General features: G+C 47.7%; 1 non-coding gene across 1 annotated transcript; it reads left to right on the top strand.

Annotated features, from left to right (window-relative positions):
• Window positions 1–2262: 2262 nt before the first annotated feature.
• On the top strand, window positions 2263–2336 carry trnaf-gaa (transfer RNA phenylalanine (anticodon GAA)). The gene has a single exon. It is a non-coding gene; the product is annotated as a tRNA-Phe (tRNA).
• Window positions 2337–7106: the final 4770 nt, after the last annotated feature.

Raw genomic sequence — 7106 nt, forward strand, 5'->3', positions numbered from 1 at the left:
ACCCTCTCTCTCCCTCCCCCTCCCACCCTCTCTCTCCATCCCCCTCCCCCCTCTCTCTCCCTCCTCCCACCCTCTCTCTCCCTCCCCCCCTCTCTCTCTCCCTCCCCCCCTCTCTCTCTCCCTCCCCCTCTCCCTCCCACACTCTCTCTCAGTTTTAGATGTGGCCGTGTATTAATACTGTGTAATGTCGATGTAATGAGTACAGACTCTGAACACAGAGCTTCCTGTGGGGAATTGGGGAGATGAACACCAGCAGACTCTGCAGGTATTCCCACTGGGAGCACAAATTCATAACTTCTACTAGTTTATGTCGATTAGATTTGATTGGCTTTCAGGGAAATAATTTTACATCAATTTAAACATCAGCCCACAGCTGTATGACGGGGTTAATTATGAGGTCATCATCAGCAGTGAGGTCATCAGCTGGCAGGTCAGGTGACCGCTTGAGCCACAAGGCATCACAACCCGACCTGTGACTGGACTCAGAGCCCAAACCCTGTCACAATGGCCTTTTCAAATCAACTTACTGGCTGCTGGAAAACACAACAGGTAAACTTTGTGTTTGACCACGAGGAGAGCTAGTGAGAGATTTACAAAACACAATCACATCGTGTGAAGATCAGTGAGTAAAGACTGAGAGCTCTGTGCTCCAGCAGACCGTGAGTTTATCAATAGGAGCTAGGCCGAGAGATTCCTTTCCACGAGAATGGGTGCGGGGATCGAGATGGGCTCGCAACCCGTTCGGAGGACTGCAGGCAGTTTGCCAACTTCATGCTGCCGACTCTGCTGAGCGTCTGAACACTGAGCACGGGGGGCGAATAACGCCAAGGGCGCGGGTTCGATCACCGGACGGGCCATCAGCCTAATTTTACGGTTTTTGCGAAAATATAAAATACAAACTTTATAAGGAAGCCAATGTACACAGACTCTCACGGGGGATTTATTTGGATTAACATCCATTGCACCTTTGCCACCGGGGCTGAGAGACACATCTTTCTGTTTATTTGTCTTTCTGGGTTTGCTGTTGAAAGTTGAACAGGCGGCCTGTTCCCGATAAGGGTCACAGGCAGGTAATAGACAAACAGAGCGGCTCTGACCCCGCGAGATGGGCAAAAGGCTTCAGTTCAGGACAAATGCATCAATGAAATGTTCGCCGGCACCGAGAGAGACAACATCCAGAGAAAAACACAGGAGGAAATCGATTTCAAGTGGATGCCTACCTGCAGTTGTTGCCGTGCTTTCGCGAACATGTCTGTTGTGTTCATAAGTAAAAAATATAATTTTGTCCGAACAGTTTGCCTGGCGCGAAATGATCTGAATTGCAAAGGAGCAGGCAGGAAACACTGTGTTGCTGGCAGGAGGCTGGCTGCAGCTTCCCTGGTGGTCTAGTGGTTAGGATTCGGCGCTCTCACCGCCGCTTCGATTCCCGGTCAGGGAACAGTGCGTTTTGGGTCTGTTTGAATTGCCTCCACACAACTTTCCACACCACTGCTGAATATCACTCTTCATGCAGCGATACCAAATACACCGGTTTCAAAGTCAGCAGGAATTGATTTCTGTCAACTTTTACACTGGCTGACTTTAAATGTTGCCAACATTTAACTGCAGCTCACAGTGTCAGGGCAGTCACGGTTTTTATCAGTCTTCCGTGTATCTTCTTGCCCACTGCATCTCCCTAACAAACTTACCTTATCACAGGCACGGCTATCAATCAATTCATTGCCAGTGTGAAAAATGCAATATTTGAAACTTACCAACGTGTGCAAGCCTGGAATGAGAGAGTCCGTGGCCCGTGATAACTTGAGCATTAAGATGTTCATTAGCCCTTCCTGTATTGCTCAGTAGCCCACTGTGTGAGGAACTAAGAGCCACGGGCATTTTCAGTTCTGTGTGGGGCTCAGCACCATACCTGCAGCTGAAGATTGAACTTGATTTGGCTCATGATCAGTGCGGCTCAGTGAGACTTCGGCCCGTCTCTCCCTTCACAACCCATCAGTGTGGAGAAAAGAACAGGGAATTTTACACATGTGTTGTGCTCTGTAACTTTATTTGAACATTTCACGCTGTGTCCAACACGGTGAGGCCCCCGTGCTGTGTCAGCTTTGTATCTTTATCAACACTCCAGCTTTACTTTAACACAACCTGAGCTCCGAGATCTGGCCGGGTCACATTGCCCGAAGTGAGGAATGAGCGAGAGGGGCAATTCCACCCGGGGTTAGAAAATGCTCCAAAAGAACGACAGAATACTGCGTTCGACGTGAAGCCGAAATAGCTCAGTTGGGAGAGCGTTAGACTGAAGATCATAAAGGTCCCTGGTTCGATCCCGGGTTTCGGCAGATTTTAGTTACTTTCTGTCTCCTTCACGACGAGAGGAGCGAATCAGGAGAGATTTTACGCTCCTGCTGCCGCGTTTCCCAAACGAATGGGAGTGAAACCACATCGGACATGCTGGATCCGGCTCCAACCGTCCGCTGCAGGTTCGAATCCAGTCGGGGTCCCGCCGTCTCCTTTTATACTGGGACAGTGTTTGAGGGAGGGGCTGTGGTGCGATAATAAATTTTAGATGAGGTTTGTTCGACCATAGAGCTCTCTTTCTGTTACTTTCGATTAACACACTGCCCAGTTGTATAAAGGAACAGTTAACAATGTTTAAGCGATGTGGTGTGTTCAATGTTTGTGCCGTAACTCGGTCACCCAGTGTGAGCTTGAAAGACAATCTCCCAGCCTGGGCTCGAGCCTGCCCAAGCAGAGCATTGTGGCCGGTTAACTCAGTTGGTGAGAGCGTGGTGCTAATAACGCCAAGTTAGCGCGTTCGATCCCCGTACGGGCCATCGGAACATTTTTATAATTTTACGCTTTTCCCGCACATTTAAAATACAAACGTTATAAGGACGCCAATGCACACAGAATCTCCCGGGGGATTTAATTGGATTAACATCAATTGCACCTTTGCCACCGGGGCTGAGAGACACATCTTTCTGTTTATTTGTCTTTCTGGGTTTGCTGTTGAAAGTGGAACAGGCGGCCTGTTCCCGATAATGGTCACAAGCAGGTAAGAGACAGACAGAGCGGCTCTGACCCCGCGAGATGGGCAAAAGGCTTCAGTTCAGGACAAATGAATCAATGAATTGTTCGCCCAGCATCGAGAGAGACAACATCCAGAGAAAAACACAGGAGGAAATCGATCAATCTAAAACGTTATAAATAATTCCCATACTTGATGTCTGTCTATTCAATCGCTAATCCTTCAGTGCCAGAAAATAACTCCTGATTAAATCGTTCAGTTCGAGAATGGCAGCGGAAAGTAACTGGAATGAATTGAAAACTGTCGAATCCCGGGATTGAATCAGGGACCATTATTAAATCTGTGGAGAGAAAAACAGAGTTAACGTTTCAGGTCGATGACCGTTCGTCTGACGTTAACTCTGTTTCTCTCTCTACAGATGCTGCCTGACCTGCTGAGTATTTCCAGCAGTTTCTGTTTTTATTTCCAATTTCCAGCATCCGCAGTATTTTAGTTTTGTACTTCTATAACTCTTCAAGTCGCTCCTCCCCACTGAGCTATTGCGGTTACGGAGCAACCTACAGTGTGTCATCCTCTCGGAGGGAAAGGGAAGGGTTTGTGTCATGAACCCGCTGCGTTTACATCAAGCATCTAATTCACCTGCAGGCTGGAGGAGCAGAGGAAGCTGGAGGGAAAGAAGTGATAGGAGCAGAAGGAGAAGACATTGGAAACTGGCAGAATCTTGTGTCTGACTGTTGTTTCAAATGATGCAGGGCAACCCTGCGTGGATTTGCAGTTTTCCCAGGAGCTGCATTGTTCGGTGCGTGCATTTTAGACATGGAAACATATACATCTGGAGCTTGTGCTAATAGTTCACCTCACTGCATTTCAGGTAGATGCCTACCCGCACTTGGTGCTGTGGTTGCGCGAACATGTCTTTTGTGTTCTCACCTGAAATGTCATTTTGTAGACACAGTTTGCCTGGCGTGATATATTTAAAAAGTGGACTTGGACTGAAATGGACGGGGTTGCTGCGGTGGGTGAAATATGGTGACGATCTATTGTTATTATCCAAGGCAACGCTGCAGGATCCTTTAACGAGCTCCCATGGATCCGCTGAAACCAGTCGAATGTGCAGCTTTGAGAGGGGCTTTCTGCACCGTCAGGGCAGGAAACGGGAGTGAGGGCGGGACACTGTCGGTATCTGTGCTGAGTGTGAGTCTGTGCAGCATTGTACAGAGAAAATATACGGGTTCTGCGAGATTTTTCACTTTATTGAAATTTAACCACAAGATCAGTTGTTCCTTTTTTATATATTAATTCAATTTTAATGGGGAACGTTTTCAAAATGTTTCCTTCCGGTTACAAACCGGGTAATTTTCCCGTGTTATGCGACCGTGCTAACCATTACACTACGGAAACTCTGCCATTGGTTAGGCCAAGAACATCACAGAAGAGAACTGCGATCTGCAAACGCAGGTCCGGGATTAACTTTTGCATTAATACACTTTATTATCTGAATTTGACAAAGCTCAATAAACTCTTAAAAAAGGTGAACAATTCTTCTAATTGACGAATCAACTTTCTGTTTCAGACTGAAGGAAATCCTAACATGGTCACCGAGTGACAGGCAAAACTTTCATAAGTGTTTTGTCTTTTGCTTGTGATGAATTTTCACCAGTTCTCATTTTACAGACGGTATTTGAGGAGTTGGTTAAAAATGTTCAGTGTTTATCACACCGGGAATCTGGTGCAGCCGTTGTTCAGTTTAACAGGGACCGACAATTGTCACCGCTTTTACACAGGGGGAGAAACTCGCCCCTGGAGGTTCACCTGGAGCAAGTTCCAAAATCATTCATCCCGCCCTGGACCGGAACCGGGGGCATTTCGTGTGTAAGGCGAGCGGGATAATTGCTACAGTCCCGAAAGCTCTGCTCAGTTTGTCAGCTGCCTGTCAGAAAGATGTGTCCAGGGAGAAGGTGACCCGCTGACTCACCTCTCTCTGCACTGATTGAGATTGTGTCGCTTCTCCGTCAAACAACATCACTTCTGTCCCACACTGAAGGCTCTCAATCCTTCTCCTCCGCTCGCTTCCTGTTCAAGTAATTGGACAATGAATCAGTAATAAGGTTCCCTCGGGCTTTTGCTGGTGGATTTACTGATAAACCGGGGAACTGAGAGGAAACTGGAGCACAGGCAGGGTCCTTGCGACAGACCAGTCCGGCTAGCCCAGTCGGTGGAGTGTAGGATACTTCATCCCCACGGTGGGGAGTTTGCGTTTAAAATTTTTGGGCTGATTTTAATGGCGATTCCCAGCTCGGTCAATGAGTGTTTCATCTAAATGTGGTTCAACAAAATAAGAAAATCTCTCCTTGATTCCGGAATCTTATCTCTCTTCAGCCGCTCGCTGCTAAAGATTGAACTGACTTTAATTTCACCTTGGCTCGGGGTCAGTGCGGCTCAGTGGGACTTCGGCCCGTCTCTCCCTTCAAAACCCATCAGGGCCGAGAAAACAACGGGGGATTTTACACACGTGTTGTGTTCTGTAACTTTTTATAAACACTTCAGTGTATTTCACTCTGTGTCCAAGACTGTGAGGTCTTCCCTGGTGTGTCAGCTTCCGGTGTTTAGAAACACTTCAGATTTCCTGATAATGTTGTTGAATCGCATTTTTTGAAAGAGTCATTGACCGAGAGGTGCCGGGGGATTTAGAGCTGGGGATCGACTGTGAAACCAGCCCAATAATTTGAAACACAAACCGCCCCTGAGATTAAGAGTCTCAGGCTCTACCGACTGAGCTAGCCGGGCCGGTCTGACCCCGCGCACTGCTTGTGTTACAAACCATGAACCAGTTTCCCCTCAATTCCCAGGTTTACCAGTAAATCGGCCAACAAAAGCCCGAGAGAACCTTATTACTGATACTTTATCCAATCACTTTAATATGTGTTTTCTGGTTAGCAACACTTCTGCCGCTGGAAAATGTTCTCCTTGTTTACTTTATTAAAACTCTTCATGATGTTGAACACGTCGACAAAATCTGCCCTTATCTTCTCTGCTCTGAGGAGAACAATCTCTTCTTCTCCACTGCTCCACGGAACTGAAGTCCCGCATCCGTCCTAAAGCGCAGTGCCCGAATTACACACAATACTCCAAAGGTTTGGTATAACTTCCTTCCTTTTGCCCTCTATGCCTCTGTCTGTAAAGCCCAGGATTCCGTTTGTTTTTCTAACACAAGACAAAATGCTGCGGATGCTGGAAGTTTGAAATAAAAACAGAATTCGCTGGAAATACTCAGCAGCTGTGAATGGTAGGCGAGTTGGAAAAAAGCGAATTGGCCTCAAAAATGCTGTATAAGGGTTTCATGCTGCAATGGGGAGCATTCTGGACTTTGAATCCAGCGATCTGAGTCTCGGTGGAACCAGGTTTCTTCTTGTCCCAGCTGGGGACAAATAAAACAAATTTTGATCGCAACTGTGTGATTGGCTGCTCAGCAGTGGCAAAGTGTAGACGCTGAAGGTGTGGATGAGAAAAGGCCGGGCCAAAATGGAATGGTGGAGTTAAAATTGTCCAGTTCTTCCAATATTGCTGCTGGACGGGGTTTGCAAGTAGCCTTGAGAGGGCAGTGATGTATCGCCATTGCAGTGCTGGTCCCCGACACATACTCCGTTCCCGAGCCACCGACTTCATCCCAATCCCTGGCCACTGAGACTGAACCAGACAGCTTGCAACCTTGGTATTTGTCCCCGAGATGAGCTTCTGCCCAAGACAGTCTACTTCCACCTCCGTATCATCGCCCGACTCCGCCTCAGCTGATCTGCTGCTGAAACCCTCATCCTTGCCTTTGTCACCTCCAGACTTGACGATTCTAATGTACTCCTGGAAGGCCTCCCATCACCCTCCCTCCATAAACTTCAGCTCATCCAATCCTCTGCTGCCCGTATCCTAACTCGCACCATGTCCCGTTCACCCATCACCCCGGGTCTCACTCGCCTCCATTGGCTCCCTTCAGGCGACAGTTCAGTTTTCAAATTCTCGTCCTTGTTTTCAAATCCCTCCATGGACTCGCCCCTCTCTATCTCTGTAACCTTCTCCAGCCCTACAC

Source organism: Somniosus microcephalus, unplaced genomic scaffold (genome assembly GCF_052327205.1).
Source record: "Somniosus microcephalus isolate GS21.2 unplaced genomic scaffold, FLI_Smic_1.0 unresolved_chr4, whole genome shotgun sequence".
Classification (NCBI taxonomy): domain Eukaryota; kingdom Metazoa; phylum Chordata; class Chondrichthyes; order Squaliformes; family Somniosidae; genus Somniosus; species Somniosus microcephalus.